The sequence below is a fragment of the Rutilus rutilus genome (assembly GCF_951802725.1).
Source record: "Rutilus rutilus genome assembly, chromosome: 24".
Taxonomy (NCBI): domain Eukaryota; kingdom Metazoa; phylum Chordata; class Actinopteri; order Cypriniformes; family Leuciscidae; genus Rutilus; species Rutilus rutilus.
In genome coordinates, this window is record NC_140228.1 from 12703995 (window position 1) to 12721923 (window position 17929).

Below are 17929 nucleotides of genomic sequence, written 5' to 3' on the forward strand. Positions count from 1 at the left end.
GCAGGGCATATGCACCTGATTGGACTGTAAATGAGGGTGGAGAGATGTCTGTCTGGGCCACGCTGAGCTTAGATTGGGCCACTCTATGCTGATTACCAACTGCATCTTTATGGTATCTGAATGTGAACTTGTATGCAGGGTCATGGTCTGCGCTCATTTCCAGACAAAGAATCATGCATGGAGAAGCCTAACTAGTCCTGATTAGTGAAGAGAGGCAGGGGAGAAATGTAAAACCACTCCATGACCCTGCCTGGGTCACAGCTGCCCTCTGGGGGCAGGGGATTGGTGGGCTCTTTTCACCTTCTCTCACGCAGTTGAACCTGAACGCTCAGCATGATCACGTGTCAAGATCAAGCCCATTTAAACGACGTCTGACAATCAGCATCTGCGATCGAGGCAGAAACGGACTCCGCCGTTGGTCGCGGCCCATTGAGAGCGCGTTAACCCCTGAGTTCCCCCGGCTCCTACAAGATCCTCTTCGCCCCTGTTAGCCGGAGTGGGACGCGAAGGGTTAATCCTGAAAGAGAGGTGACCTTTATCCTTCCCAGCTCAGTCCCCTCTTTTTTATCAAGCCTCTCCAAAGGGACTCATCATACGTGAGGCTCTACGGAGGGAGAGAGGAGAGCATTGTCCTTATCACCTCCTCCCAGAAAGTGGGGAGTAATAGGACTTTGTAAGGAGAAATGAAGCCAGGCCCGATGGTAGCTGATTAAAAATTGACTCTGCCACATCAAAGAGAAGTTGAAGGTGAAAATGATGATCACTTCCCTCTCTCAGGGACCCACCACCATTTCTTTTATTCAACCTTGAAAGATTCCCACTGAATGAGGGAAATCTCCCCCGAGCCCACTCATTGGAGATGGAACCTGACGAATGAAGATCAGTGAGCACTTCATTCTCCATATTAGAAAAATCATATAATTCAATTTTTTAGCTAATGACATCTTAGGACAGGGGTGTTTTGTTATCAGTGTGGAGAAATTAATCTAGCCTTGAGTCCATGTGCTGACTGTAGTCTAATTGCTTTGGTTAAAGGAGGGGAAATGTGAGGATATATTCATGCATATGTGGTAGGGATGTGCAAAAGTACAGATTTAAAAAAAAACGAATGCTAGTCATGCAGTGCAGTTCCTATCTATTCGACAAAGACCAAACTCTCCAAAAATGTAAAGCAAGATTGTGATATATATACTGTGTGTGTATATACAGAAAAAAGAAAGAAATGTCCTCTCACTTTCAGCTGTTTTTTTTTTTTCCCTCAGCAAATTTTGAAATGCGTAAATATTTGTATGAACAAAAATATTCAACAACTGGGACATAAACTGAGCAAATTCCACAGACATTTGATGAACAGAAATGGAATGAGTACCTGACCAGAGCGGGGATCAATATCAAAAGTAGCAGTCTGCTTTAAGAACTACAGTGCATATTATCTTCATGGACTGCACCATATTTTCCAGTTCTTCCTGTGAGATGTTCCACCACTCTTCCACCAAGGCACTAGCAAGTTCTCACACACATCTGGGGGGACGTTTTTCTGTAGCACTGTATCTTAGGCATCTTACATAACGAACATTGCAGTTTATTGCTCTGTTCACATCTGCAGTCCTCATGTCTCCCTGCAGTAGATCTATGGCATGTTGTTCATACAGGTGAACAGGGACCCTGGGCATCTTGATGAGTCAGTAGAAAGGTCTCTTTAGTGTCCTAAGTTATTGTAACTGTAACCTTAATTGTCTACTCCCTGTAAACTTTTAGGGTTTTGAGGACTGTTCCACTGTTGCATGTGCAATAATTGTTTATGGTTCATTGTCCAGGCATGAAAAACAGTATGCCAAAAAAGGGACTATTTTTTGTTGCTGAGTTTATATACCTGAATTCATGCAGAAACACTAGCTTATAGTAACATGCAGTGTACTCTTTTATTACAAGGTGTGACTTCAAATCTATATTTATGCCTCTATGAAAAAGGCGACTGGTTCTTTCAACTGTAAGCGCCATATTTAGCATTTACAATTTTTTATGTTTTTTTGTTGTTGTTGTTTTTCCAAGTGGTCCATGTCCTCCCCTTACAATGTCTCTGATTTTACTGTGCTAAATGTCTTAATGCTAAAGTACAGTATGCTAATTAAAGCACTGGCACAAATAAATATTCAGGAAGGATGCATTAAATTGATCTGTTACAAAAGATTTTGACATCGCAAGTGTTTTCAACATTGATAATAATAAGAAATGTTTCTTGAGCTGATTTTTTCTTACATTTGACACTGAAGAATTATTATTATTATTTTATAATAGTATTTCACAATATTACTTTTTATTCTATTATAATTATGGTGAGCATAAGAGACTTCTTTCAAAAACGATAAAAAAAGTGTGTTTAAGAGTGTGTGTGTGTGTGTGTGTGTGTGTGTGCGTGCGTGTGTGTGTGTGTGTGTGTCTTTTTTTGGACAGGAGAGTTTAAGGAGCAGTGGGAGAGGAGAGAGGACGAGATCAGAAAAGGCCAGAACTGAGGCTTTGACTCAGACAATATGTGAGTATTTAAGCATGTCACAAGCTCCATTTGAGATATGAAACAGCACAGATCCACTTTATAATGGCTCCGTTCAACCCTTGCTGTATAGTGAGTGTTACATGTGAAGCTGTGTGCCATTGTTTTTGTGAAACCAGAGACATTAGCATATATAGTAAAAGAAATCAACGGCAATCTAATCTTTTCCAGTGAATGACAAAATGAAGGTGTCACATGAGGTCAGAAGCTCCCAATGGCAAGCTGATGTGTGTGGTGTCAGAATTTGACAACAGTGAGAGAGCTTGTGCGCTTACATGATGAATCAAGCTGATCCGTAATGGAGGATGACATATCTAAGCAAAATGCTAAAATACCATCTGACAGGCTCACAATAACAGCAGCATCACTCAGCCACACTGAATCTGGAATGTATTTAAAACAGCAACAAAAGCTTAATGTATGGGCAATTTGACCTCAATAATATTTTTTGACCAAGATTACTAAAAATGGCTGTTTGTAGTACCGCTAAGAAGCATATACTGTGCTACATCCTAAGAATGTATCACAAAGATTGCTTTAAGTCACAGTTTGTGATTTATATTTAAATACTGTATACACTCGCACTCAAAAGTTAGGTTGGTAACATTTTTTGAATGTAAAATATCATTACAATTTAAAATTTAATTTGTTCCAAATCTGAATTTTCAGCATCGCTACTCCAGTCTTCAGTCACATGATCCTTCAGAAATCATGCTAATATGCTGATTTAATGCTCCAGAAATTATTATCAGTAGCTAATAAAAACGGTTGTGCTTTCAAATATTTTTGCGGAAAATAATATTTTTTTTATTTTTTATTGTAACATTATGCATATCTTTACTGTCACTTCAGATCCATTTATTGAATCCTTGCTGAAAAAAAAAAAAATTATTTACTGACCCCAAACTTTTGAATGGTAATGTATGTTATTTTAGGAGGCCTTGGAGATGATAAGAGACAATAGATTTTTATTCGATTTTTTTCTTTTTTCTGGACAATTCTGAAGATTTTTATTATTTTTGTTGACATATTTTAACCTTGAGAAAATGGTGAAAAATGTATTTAATTCTTCCATTTAGTTTATTTATTGATTATCATCCTTTTCAGTAAATTAAGCTAATTTTGTAGTGCAGTCATCTCCATAAACACTCTCTGTCACTGTTTCTCTCTCACACTTTCTCTATTATGTCTATTATGAAGATCAGCACAAGCTCTGGCCAAATTAGGGCAGTAAAATCACCAAAGTTGTACTGTCAAAGTGTCATGTATTTACAAATGTAATTACAGGCCCTAGCATCCCCTCTCCATTAAATGACAAGCAACGCAATCCAGGATGACAGTGTGCAGAATTAAAATCAAACATGTATCTTTGAAAGTTTGCACCAATAAAGGCATATCCTGCTCTGGCAATAAAAATTTCACACCTATTAACGCGATATCTGTGCGTACTCTCCCGCTCTATCGTTGTAATGTGGCTGGGGACATTCAAATGGATTTATCAGACAAGAGAGAGAGACAGTTAGAGAGAGAGTTCTCTAGGGAAGTCAAACCACAGCCCTGTGAGTTTGCCAGTAACAGTGGCCCTGTCATGGGTTTGTGAATTTCACAGTTTAGTGCTAATAGGCAGATTATGAAAAGAAACTAACCATGTCCACAAATCCCTTTACTTTTCTCTGCTCTCTACTGCCAGTTTAAGAAAAACTGTATATTAATTAATGTTTGTCGTCAAAGGCCTGTAACCTATCTGTGATCTCTGTGCATTTGCATTATTTATGCATGGCCCCATAATGCATGCATTACAGCAAGTAAATGTACTTTAGCATTAAATGAATTCACCGTTTGGTTGCATTGCCGTTTAAAACCATATCTGGGATAATCTTGCTCTCCCTTGCTTCCTGGGCGAGAAAACAGTCCGATAACCATCTCATCTCCTCGATCTCTCTATCAGATGCTCACAGGAGATGATAGCTAACACTCGGGCTCTCTGCGCTCAGTCAAACCGAATATCAAACAGATTTTCCCCAGTGTGCGCACAGAAGCTCCCACCTTTTAGAATGCCTAAGTTCATCTATGTAGACTATTAGAGTGGTCTGCAGTCAAATTGACTGTGACCTCCCCCCCCAGTACATGTCTTCCCGTTGCAGTAGCGACTAGAGCATTCAGGTGAAAAAAATAAATGAGTTCATTTAGACAGCTCCATCAAAAACAAGAGATGACAGGGCCTAACTGAGAACTCCATCTGGAGCAGACAGAAGTTATCTGAGGGCCAATCAGGTCCCTCATCCATTTCCATTTCATCAAGCCAACATACTTTTCCCTCCATTTCCAGCGTGTTGTTTGGTAATGTATGCTTCCTGCATGTTTAAGGTTCATGATAGCAGCAGTATAGACATCTCCATATGAATGTAGGCGGGTATAGGGCGCGAAGAAGGGCGAATGATAAGAATTTAGTGGACCCTGCAGAAGCCCTCGGTGGTTTTTTAAGCCACATATCAAAAAGGGCATTAGATTCTGGCATGCTTGAGAAGTTTGGCTTGGCGGGGTTCCAGGCTGTAATAGCCGGGGATATGTAGGTTCTGAATAAGGTGCACTTGTGCCGCCAGTCGAATGGGGGAATAGCGGTTTGCGCTGGCAGGGCGCCTGACCACAGACGCTGCAATTGTCCCCCACCCCACCACCACCAACACCCCCGTCTCCCCCCATCTCCCCCTCCCTGTCATCCTTCACATGGGCTGCGTTAAGCGCAAACGCGAGCGTGCCAGGAGAGATCGTTAGCTATTTAGATGGGCAAAGTATTGGAGGAGAGATAAGTGCCAAAAGAAGGGAGGGGGGCAATGAAAAGTTTGTTAGCCTCGGGCTTCTATGACTTTTAACATCATTTTCTAGTATTTTGCCTTCCTTTTTTTCTTCACCTTCTTTTTTCTTCTTCTCCAAACCCAGTGCAACTGTCAGATTTCAAGAGGATGCACCCAGTGTTTCTGCTAATTTTAATTGGCTCGGTAGGAATCATTTTCCATTGGGGATTAGTGCAAGCTGTTCTAATATAAGCTAGGGTGGTGCTTTTGTTCGTACCGTATGTGTGTGCGTTACTGTAGGTCAGCTTTCACTGCCTAAAGTGGGGCAGGTAGAGTTGGCAGGGCAGGGGCTAAAGCATATCATCATAGTCCGTCTGCCTGTAAGACTTAATTACAGCACTTTATGAAATAATAATTATGATAATGGCAACACATGCATGTAATATTGAATTTTTAATAAAGAACATCATGTGCATGCTCACTTTTTTTCCTCAGAATAATTCTTAGATGTAGCATTTGCTTAACACACACTTGAAATGCCTCTCTGGTTGTGTAGCAACGGAATAATTCATTAAAACAAATTCTGCATTATTACAAAGGCCTCAAATGAAATGTGACCAATACTAAAAGATGTAATGCACTGGTATAAAATATGCATGAAATTATGTAAATTATGTAAGTGGGGTGGAAAAAGACTTGCAGCTATACTTTGGGATTTCTGACAGATCGCCGGGATTCAGATAGGAGCGGCAACTGGTGACTTTTTCTCTCAAAAATAGAGTGGAACCATCATGTTGTCGTTGCACAGACAGCACCTACGTACACAAGTGCATTCTTCAGTCAAAATACTCACACCAAGTAATTTCCTGTTTGTTTTTATCATTTTTCTAGGAAGAGCACGCCAATGGGTGGGGGTTGAATCCATAATGTTCTCAGACGGCTTCCTCGCTGCCCGTCTGTCTCGTGTCATTATCTCGATTTGGACGTTTCACTTCATTTTAACAAATGGCCTCCGTCACAGCGTGCTCGGGATGCAAGGGAAGAGGCGTCCATTTTGGAATTTGATCAAAGAGAGCAGAATTGTGTTTGATAATGTCACACCCTCTGAATTTTCAGTTCACTGAGAGGCGCTGTTGTTAATTTTCAGTGTGGATGTTTATTTTCTGCAACTGTAATAGTTAATGTAAATGTAAACGATTACAAAGGGGGTTACATTGGAATATTTTCTGTTAAAAGCTAGGATATATTGAACAATATTCATTTGTTGTTTTGCCTCTTTTTGACATACACGATGCCTTCTGCCGTTTAAAAGCCGTTTAGTAAAGCGGTGCTATTCTGATGCTTTTTATTGGTTCTCTTGTTTGAATTTGCAGCTCACCACGTCTGACAATTACATCAATCCACATTGCCGCTGAAAGCTTTAGGCTACAACCTGTCTGAAAGTTGTCACCGTGGTGAGTGATAAAAATGCATTGCAGTGCTGGAAAAATAATTTCTTCCAGAAATCAGAAAATGGCGCAAATATAACAGTTCAGAGCAAAATATGTTTGCCAAATATTAAAATGCAATCAACTCTGAAGCTTTCAATGTCGAACCTTAACAATGTAAATGTCCATTCATAACAAATTAGCTAGTCTGCTAGCTAGCTCAAGACATCTTTACCAGCCACTCATCTACTTATGAACCCTTTGACAGAAAATATATATTGTTAGATGCCAGTGTTTCCTGTCATAGCTATGCAAATATTTGATTTCAAAACCAGTATCATATCTATTAAAAGTATTTCTTGTTATGATTTTAAATCTGTATTTAACCTCAGAATGATCTCAAAGTAAAACGAGGAGATAGAGTCTGATTTTGTGGTGGCTGTGCTTTAAAAAAAAAACATTATATATATTATAATCTTAATTCAAGTGATGAAGCATTTTGAAAATCTGACAGTATTCAGTGTTGAGTGTTAACCCTGTCTGGTTTAAATGTTTGAAAATTATTAACAGCTGAAAATATTAATTAGAAATTGAGAAAAGTAATCAAAAAGTAATCAAATGTAATCAGTTACATTACATTTAATAAAGTAATTGAAATAGTTACACTTCTTATACATATATCATATATATGGTAATGATTATTCCATAATAATATGAGGGCTGTCATACCTTTTATTAAGATTCTCAACAAACAATTATTTGCAGTAATGTGCTCATTAGGATGTTTAATTGATCTGCATAATATGTAATGCATGACTTAAAAGACGATATGTCTTCAGTTAATATCTTATCATCAAATAAACACAGGCTTATGTGTTCTGAGGTACTGGCATGAGAGCAGAGGAGTGGATCCTGAATATGCCACAAAATATCCTAATCTGACATTTTTATTGCTGGTTAATGCACAGGGATTTGCATGTTGGGATGTATTATCTTACTGTAACAATAGAGCGTTCATGTCAAAACCCAAACGCGAAGTATATAGGTTTCTCAGCTGTCTCTGTCTGTCATCTCTGTCTCTCTCTCATCTGCTGCCCTCTATTGGCATATAAATACAAGGGGGAACTGGTACAAAGAGCTCTGCATGAATTCGGTGTGTATGGACAGCATTTTTTGCATTTGAATTAAACACATTTCATATCTCAGATTAAACGCATTTCATTTTCTTTATTACTCTCCAGATTGATTTGGTCATAAGACATGGTAAACATTAAACATCCTGATAAAAAGCGCTTTACTGTAAATAGATTAAACATGAGAAATGTTGTTTGTTTACTAGAGTATCTTGATAAAAGGTATGACAGCTCTCATATTATTGCATGTGCAGAGGGATAATAGTTGCCATTAAAATCATTCTCAATCACAGCCTCAACCTCTCTCTGACATATTACAGCTATTCACCATAATAGTTCACTGTTCCCTTTCTAATCCACATTGTTTATTCATGAAACAAAATATGTTATTGCATTTAGTGTTTTACAGATGTAAATCATTTGTGATCATTTACATCAAGATAGGTTTGAACAGCCATTGTCTGAAACTGTGACGCTGGTTAAGTGTGTTGCATTGGGGAATGAGAGTGGATCATGAGTGTTTGTAATTATATCCCATTTTGCTTCAGACTATGAACTGAAATGATCATTACAGCTCTGGTGATTTAAGTCTCATGGATGTGTTTATCTCAGCTTGAATATTAATTAAATACATTATTTCCTGCTACTTTTTTTTTTTTATCTGTAATGGCGTAAGACGACACTGGGAATCTAGTGAACATGCAGGGCCATTAATTTGTATTTTAAAAACTGTAATATTTCAATTATGCATTCTTTATCAGAATATGACTGCTGAATTGAATCCTTAATGTGGAAACGTCTTAAATTACATTCTATTAAATGTGTATTAGATGAACCATATGTGGCACAAAACCCTTCAAGAATCAATAGGGCCTGGAAATATTTGGAAAGTTCTTTAAGCCTGAAAAATTGATTATTAGAATTTTCTTTTAAAAGACTGTGATGATGTGTGCCATTATAAGTCATTGGTTGTAAGTCAAGGAACTATTGGAACAAAATAGATTTTAAAACATGTAAAATAGTTACAGTCAAAGCCCTGAGGAAGGGAACAGCAGGGGCAGGAAGAGATGCGTAGAAAAAAATAGGAAGAGAATGCAAGCTTATAGCTGAAATGATCGTACCAAGATAAGAATTATGCCAATAGCAGCAAAACCTGGGCGAGTGTACAGGATACAGTTTGTTTTTATTGGACCGCTGCTTTGAGAACACCATAGGGCAAGTGCATCAACCACCATTTGAAGTACAGACTAACATACGCCTGTGTGAACCGAGGCAGATCAGCCTTTTAACTTACATTAAGGTCGTTGCTAATGTCAGTGCCTGTTTGATTACATGTTGTCGACAGGTAAATAGACCTACGAGTAGAGGTTGAATAGCAAAAGCTCTTAAAAGTGAAAATGGCTGCCTTAAATAGCATTTGTTCTCTTTATTATACGCCACAAGTTCCGCGCAAATATTCGCAAATTTGGAAATCGTAATGAAAACATCCCAAGCCCTGTCAGAATCCTCGCGGTCGGCATAATTATCAAGTCGAATGTGCCTGCAGACTATAATCAGCTGTTTTAGATGGATTTTTCTGCCTCTGTCATCTGTCCTAGAAAATTACAGTACAGCTGACTGCCGTATATTGAGGAATTGTGTCATATACTGGCAATTTCCTGCCCATGTCAGACATTCTTTACTTTAATATGACTGCCATTGCTCTTAATAAAACGCTCTCCTCCATATACATTGCTGCCATGTCCCAGAGTACGCCGTGCTCTGCTCAATACCCTCTTTAAATATTTACCTCCGCTGAATGACAATGGGAGTCTAGGAAAATAAGCTCCAAATTGTGAGTCCCTCACTGGTGCTTATAGTCTTAAGCAGCCGCGTGGAGAGCTTAGAGACACTGCGCAGCAGAAAATGGAATTTCCTATCAGTTGATCAAAATGCAGCCGCAGCCGCCGTGTGTCTATAATTCACCAGGCTGCACCGCGGGATTGTTTAAGGAATCCTAAATTAAGAGAGAGATTGAGATGCTGTCGGGAAGGCAATTCCCCGATCAAAAATCTGCCCTGAATGTCCATCAGAACACGAGGTGGAAGGACGGAGGGCGGAATGCTGGCATGGTGGTTCAATTCTAAGCATGTCGCCTTTTCCGAACGCATTGGTGCCCGATAATAAAAGACAAATCAACACGCCCGAGAAATACATACCTCTCGGTAAGAAACGTGTGGTACAACTAAACAAAAATTAGAGCCCCAGCGCCAGTAACAGGTAACAACTGAAATAAATCAAAGGCATTTCCTCGCTCGTTTAGATCAATTGTTACTGCAGTCATCACACTTAATGTTTCCCAGTAGATCATTTAAATGAGCTTTGGCGTTTAGGGCTTCTGCTGAATTCTAATCTACTATTCATTTGTCCTCAGGTTGGAAACACAAACTGCTTTATGGTGCTGCCTGTCTAACAGCCTCCGATTGCACTTAAAACTTTGATTTACGTATGTTTGCTACAATTAGTCCCGTGTTAAAGCGAATCAGTTGTCAGCTCACATTTTAGGGTGTGTTCACACTTGGCATGTTTGGCTTGATGTAAACAAACCCTGGTGTGATTGCTCTGTTAGTGCGGTTCATTCAAGTGTGAACTCTGCCATCTGAACCCTGGTGCGCAACAAACAAGTGGACAGAGGCCGCTGAAAAGATGGGTCTTGGTCCGCTTCCAAATGAACTCTGGTGCGGATCGAATGAAATATGAACGCAACACGGACCAAAGACATGTAAACGAACCAAAAACGGGAGGATGAGACTCTAAAAAGGACAAATCTGTTTTTCTCTTCATAGTCACGATGTTGCGTCTTTTTGCAGGATCTTTATGTGTGTGACGGAGGGATTCATGCTGCTGTTTTGACTTCTTTACACATTTTATAAGCTCTTCACAAGTTCTCAGCTGGTCAAAATTCCATCATACAGTATGTAGGCTACGCTCATACAACGAGCGCATTTAGCCTAGCACACAGCATTGTTTTGGATGTTTTGTAAGTTCTGTCTCGTAAAATAGGCTAAGTCATTAAAGCTGACCAAGCAGGTTGTGAACATATCCCTATGCCTTCAGGTTCGGTATCTTTAGGTTCAGTGTTAAAAATGCCAATGTGAACGCTAAGCAGATCAGCACTACTTTTTTTTTTTTGGTCCGGACCGAAGAAAAAACAAATGAAACCGAACTACAGGGGTGAACACAACCTTAGAGATTTCTAGATACATTATTTGGACATCCTTCATGGTGCTTTGGCAAAAAATGCTGACAAATATGATTGTGTGAAGGCTGAATTTTTAGCAGCAGTTACTCCGGTCTCGAATCTCGATCCTTCAGAAAGAAACATTTCTTATTACTTTTAATGTTGAAATCAGTTGTGCTACTTAATTTTTTTGTAGAAACTGATTGATTTACAAAAAAAATTTTTAACTGACCCTAAACTTTTGAACGCTATATATTTGATAATTGAAATGTTAAATTGTTCATTTATATAGGTCCATCAACAATATCAGTCATCACCACCTTTGTCTCTTGGTATAATTATATCTGCCATTGAAAACTCTATTTTGGTCGACCATTAAACTGCCACATAAGGCTTTTTATGACCTTATAACAGAGTTTATTAAGCTCTTGCCACCATCATTTGAATCAGTTGTTGATCTAACTCTGGACTTTATGTGGGAATTTCTTAGCATCACCCTCTGCTGATTTACCCAGATACGCAAGAGTGACTGACAAAGCGGCCTGATCCAGTCTTATTTTATAACTTTAGCATATTTACCGAGCTGTTTGAGAAGCTGAGCTATTTTCAGCAAGGATAATGGATGCTGCTATGCTGTGCAAGTTTTAATGACTTTCCTACACATTAAAATAATCTGTCATTTCAATTAAAGCTCTGTCAGCTGCGTGATGTCTCCCCGCACCTCCCGTACAGTGTCAGCACACTCCTTTCCTCCTCCGGTGGGAGTTCACTCAAAGCCCCCCCAAAAAACAAAGCAGAGTTTCAAGGGAAATTGTTTGACAGCAGCTTAAAAGCGAGTCAGGAATAACTTATCAGGTGAGGGCACACGCTCACTTTAAAGGGTCATTTCATTAAGATTACATTCCCTTCACTCAAAAAAAGAGAGTGAGCAAACCTAAAGAGGAGAAGTTTTATGGATCACTGAACTTTTTTTGCTCTTACATGTGGAGTTTTTCTCACACTAGATATACCGATGAGGCCTCTTTGAAAAGCAGCATGTACTTAATCAAGGATCCATCTTGTCTTCCTTTAGATACACACATATATGTAACAACAGTATTTGACCTGCCTATGATTTGATCTTCTCAGGGGCCCTTAAACGTGTTTAGAAAGATGGAAGTATAGATTATTAAAAAATGGAGGATGTGGGGTTTTGAAAGACTAGTCGCCTCCACCATAACTCAGTTACAGTTTTGTTTACTGAAGAGCCCTTGACCTACTTTCAGTTCATCATTTATTCAATCTAATTTAATTCGCTTCATAGCCGTGTTCTTAAAGAAAACAACAGAGCTTGACCTGACCTGAAGACGGTCTCTAAAAGCATCTAATGTTCAATGTTATGATTGCTAATTATGAACTATTAAAACTGCACTCTGCTCCGTTTTTTCTGTTGTTTTAGTGCATCTGTGACTTCATAAGAAGTAGGCTCTCTTAAGTCTATATTTGTGTCCTTCAAATGAGAACCAGCTGAAATCTGTTTCACATTAGTTGCTTCAGGAATGATATGTATGAGTACACCTGAAACAGTTAGTCCTTTTTTTCTTTTCTTACACTGTTAGAAAAAAAGTGTGAAATTTGCATCTTTTGGGGTGCAACATCTTGTCAATTGGGAAGTACCATTAAAGGGACTTTGTACCAACTAACTTATACCCATAAAAGGTACACATTATTAGAGTATAGTAATATATACCCTTAAGATTAGAGTTGGGGTACTTGGACTTGGACTCAGACTTGGACTGCAATTATGAATGAACTCTGACTTGTACTCGAACTTGACACAGACTCTATCATTTCTTCTCTGACAATCCACCTCACGTGTAACATGAAATATACAAAAATAAGTAACAACATCAAATTAAGATAATACATTAATAAATGTCTCCCACTCAAACTCCATTGGTTAAGGGCTTGGATTCGACAAGGTGGACTAGAAAACGGATATAATTAAATGTAACATATCTCTTCACTATAATAGCAAATAAATGAGGAAGCAGAGATGTTTAAAATGCTCCTATGTTTATTACTACATTCACACTGTTTCTGTAATATAGAAAGCACTGATATAAAGAGGATTAAAGCAGCCTATATATCAATAAGACACTTTGGCTGGAATAACTGCATTAGTATTTACTTTTCTCCACTTCATCTCAGCCCTTGCCTACAGCCATATATCACTGCCTGAGAGAGAGAGAGAGAGAGAGAGAGAGAGAGAGAGAGAGAGAGAGAATTCCATTCAGTCAACACAATCCAGCAGGGAGGATTGATAGCAAGACAGAAGGGTAAAAAATGCGAAAGAACCAAGAATTTTTTTGGTTAAGGTTTGTGAGCATTCGGTTTGTCAGTGTGTGAGGTTACAGTGTTGAACAGAGTGAATGGTTCGGTTCTGTGAGGCGCTTTAAATAATCCAAGCAATATGAAAATCCTAATGGCACTTTGATGCATTGGGTTGTTTTGGTTTTTTTTGCATTAGAGAAACAGGTGATATGTTTGTATTATTTGTCAACATTGGAGGGGGAAAAAGCGAGCAAAATGCTGACATTTTCATTACGTCTGAGCTTAAATCACATTCATAGTCATCCGTGGGAGGATATAACAGGGACTATGAATTTTAAGTGTTCCCATTTTTATCAAAGCATGTTGTTCCCTTCTCTTCTTTGACTGTGTAACATGTTATGTGAAAAACTATCAGTGTAAGCCAGTCAGAACAGTGCTCAAGCCAAGCCATCTACACTTCTTTGGTGAGTTGGTGAGTAGCTATGTCTGAAGTAGCGATGCTACAACCTAAATGAATTGGCTCAAATGTTTTTAAAACAAAAGGGTTTCTAGTGGTCAAAATGCTATTTTATTTACCATTTTAACTGATAAGTTAATACTGCAAGCTTATCTTTATAACCAAGAGAATTGAAGTAATAATCCACATGCTCACTAAATCAATTCATTCAGATGGTTCCTTTAAATGATCTGTTCAAAAAGGATTCACCGATTTATTTGAGTAAGAGTATTAAGCACTACATTTTATGCCTTTTTTGGTGATATTATTGTGAAATATTATAATTATTACAATATTATTTTGGTTAAATTGTGTTTTTAACTCAGTTATGTACAGTACTGTGCAAAAGTCTTAGCAAGTGTACCTGGACAAAAGCCGTTTTAAACGCAAAGGGTCGTTACACCATATATTGATTTCAATTAGTTAATAGAAGTTAAATCATAAATAAAATCAATTTGTGATTTTATTTTTGAAAGCATTCTCACTTTACAGCATTTTAACACAAGTGCCAGTACTTTTCACAGTACTGTAGCTTTGCAGGAAGGTTTCTTCAAGCATCTTGGAGACGTTCCCGGAGTTCTTCTGGATTTAGTTTGTCTCAGTTTTTTAGGTATTAACATGCCTAAGACTTTTGCACAGTACTGTAAGTTATGAGTTAAATAAAATAAATAAAAACTAAACACCATTGAGGTCCTTATTGTTTTGTGTATCTATGGTTATATACAATATTTTATTTATATTTTTTTTTAGTAGCACATCGCCTAGCTACTTTGGTATGAGTATTGTCAAGTTACAATTTCAAAGTAGACCCTGCGGTAGTTTGCGAGGTCTAATAAATGCTTTAAATTGTCAATAAATGTACTGTATAACTCAATGGGATATTCACTGTCCCTGGTGATGTCTGTGGTTAAACATTTAAATATTCTGTGAAATGGATATCGGTTTCCAAAAGAAGAGCAACAGAACTCCAGATGTGATTACGGCAGTCTCTAATTTTTTACCTGCTTTGTTCTATTTATAAAACTTGCATTTATTATCTCATTCCTTTTCTTCGTTCCCTGTTTCCCTTCCATCCCGACAGTTTTTTTCATGTGTCAGTTTTCTTTTCCTCTCCCAGTTTTCCTCACTCTGACAGTCAACCTTTTACAATGAACGCATTAAGTTTTCAGCAAATTACATTTAGTTGAGCGTTTATGATGCCAAACACTTCAGCCTTTAATCCGCTTTACTTTAGGCAGATGTATCGCCCTACATTTGCTACACTTAACATATGTAAATTTGGCAGGTAATACACATCCCGCCTGACATATTATGTTTTTATACCTGTTAAAAACACTCTGAACCCAGGATTTCTCCCACTACAGGATACAGGGCCTGATACTTCAAAGTAAATGCCTGCTAAGCAACATTAACAGGTGTAAACAGTGAGTCTGATGCTGCTAAGCTTTGCACGACGCTTAGGTAAATTCCACTTCATTTGAAAAGCCTTCAGCTTTTCTCAGTAGAGGCCAGCATTCACATGCCCCTCCACCCCTCACTTTTCCTTCTCTCTTCCTCCCTCTGCTCCTGACCAGAGTTATCACATTTCCTCTGGGAGTACGGTGTGCATGATTGCAGACCTGCCTTGTCAAAAATCTGCCCAGTGTTTCTATATTTCTTTGTGAGACGTCCTACTGCTGAATAATGCATGAGACTTGCTCTCATTACATTTCTTTCTCCCTCTCTCCCTCTCATCCTGTTGGTTGAGGTAACAGAAGCGACAGCTCAGGCAGAGATGGTCACCCCTTTCCCAGCAGCCTCTGCTTCTGCTCTCATCAACTCCACTGGCCATTGCTGACAAAATGGGCTTATTTGACTCCTCACCCCGTGGCACAGATGAATTATTCACCTTGCCGCTGCACTGCTGGGGAGGCGCAGGCAGGTTTGCATTTGACAGAGCGTGGACAGTGGATTATGGGATTGCGCAGAGGTTCTCCACTCCCAGCCTGTCCAAGAAAGAGGACTTCAAACTGCAGCTGGGTGCGCTGAAGCCCGGCTTTGGTAGAAACAATGCTGCTGGTACTATAGCATGGATTGTGTATGGAAAAAAGCAGATCGTAGTACTATAAAAGTCGTGTGATGCTCTTTTTGTATCAAGACGCACCTCTAGATGTTGTCACATTGAAAACGTAGACATAAAAGTCACAGCGACTGATCCAGTTCGTCTGCTACACACTTAACATGAACACTGTGTAATGTTAGTTCGGTGGGGAAAACCTCGCAAGCTGTCTCAGCTTACTTCTAGGGTGGCATCTTAACTGTCATGGAAACTCATAAGTTGATTTCCAACACTCTACGTAGGTAGCAGTTCCACATGCCATAAAAAGTTTTGATTTCATTAGAAATTGATATTAGCATGTTACGCTAACAGAGCTGTACTCTAATAAGATGCATCACAATTTGTGTACTTATGCACTATGCTGTGCCAGTTTGTAGTATAAATAGTGAGAGAAGTGTGTTCACACTGAAAAGTCTAAAAGGAAAAAGTGCACTTAAACTGCCCGAATGACGCACTTATTTAACTGGAAAAAACTAACTGTGGAATTTTGGACACTTAATGGCCTCAGATAGCAGAAGGGGAGAGGCTATCAGACTCAGATTTTGGATGACAAAATAAGCATATAAAATGTATGCACAAGACAGTATAGAGTACATATAGTGCATAGTATAAGTACACTATGGATGTCACAGTATGTCATTTGGGATACAACTGTAGAGCTCAGCAGTCCTGGAACGGTTCCGGAAGTAAAAAAAAAAAAAAAAAGCAAGCATACTTAAAGGGATAGTTCACTTAAAAATGAAAATTCTATCATTTACCTCAACCTTTATGATTTTTTTCTTCTTCTGCTAAACACAAAAGAAGATATTTTGAAGAATGTCGGTCACCAAACAGTTGATGTACCTCACTGAATTTTTTTTTCCTACTATAGAAGTCAATGGGGTACATCAACTGTTTGGTTACCGACATTCATGTTCACCAGAAGAAAGAAATTCATACAGGTTTGAAACAACTTGAGGGTGAGTAAATGATGACAGGATTTTCATTTTTAAGTGAACTATTCCTTTAAGATGCCTACTTTATAAGCCTTCATCAATCTCATAATGCCTTTGTAGAAGCAGTTATATCTGCTAAGTTAATTGAAAAGGTCTAAAAAATCTTGAAAAGTTGCTAAGGAATGATTATGATGTTAAACCAGAGGCTGAGTTAGAGCCACAGCCTAGCATTAGCACACATACTTCAGATATATTGAGTTGTGGTGGTCATGCAAGAGATTTTCCCATGTTGTTTCCTGTAATTTCTCTTCTTTTTTCCCCCCTCACAAATAGCGCCAAAAAGAAGAGAATGAGCTCAGTAAATCACATTAGTTATTTTGCCGTGGTCACACATGTTTCTGTCTGGCTACCAATATTTCACATTATTCACCTACGGGCCAGTGAAAAGACCTTCGCGTATCCTTTAAATGAGATCTGTCCTGGAAAAGTAGAAGCTGTGTCAAGCCAAAGGGACAAGATAAATAAAGTACCACACAATATCACACTTCTCAGGACTACCACAAAGGACTTCATCCGCCCTTCCTGCCCAAACAAGTCAGACGCATTTTCTTTTCTGGAAGTAGAAGGACATCGTAAGGAGGTCAGTTTGCCCTTTTTTTTCATCTTTGCAATAAAGAAGAAACTCTTTTTACACATCCATGCTCTAATTTCCAGCAGCCCAAGCCAGGCGAGTTCAGGCCTACCTTATCTGTCTTGTTAAACACAGACAAAGGGATGAATCCTTTCTCCTTTTCTCTTGTGGAGACAATAGCCCAAGTAGATAACCTAGTACTCTGGAATTAATTATCTGGCCTTTTAATTCAGGGTCGTGGTGATTAGCCCACTGTGGAGGCATTAGCATAATATTTTTGCTATCTTCCCTGTGCTGGGTCTCCTGGACCTTGTCTTTTTCCCCCTGTGG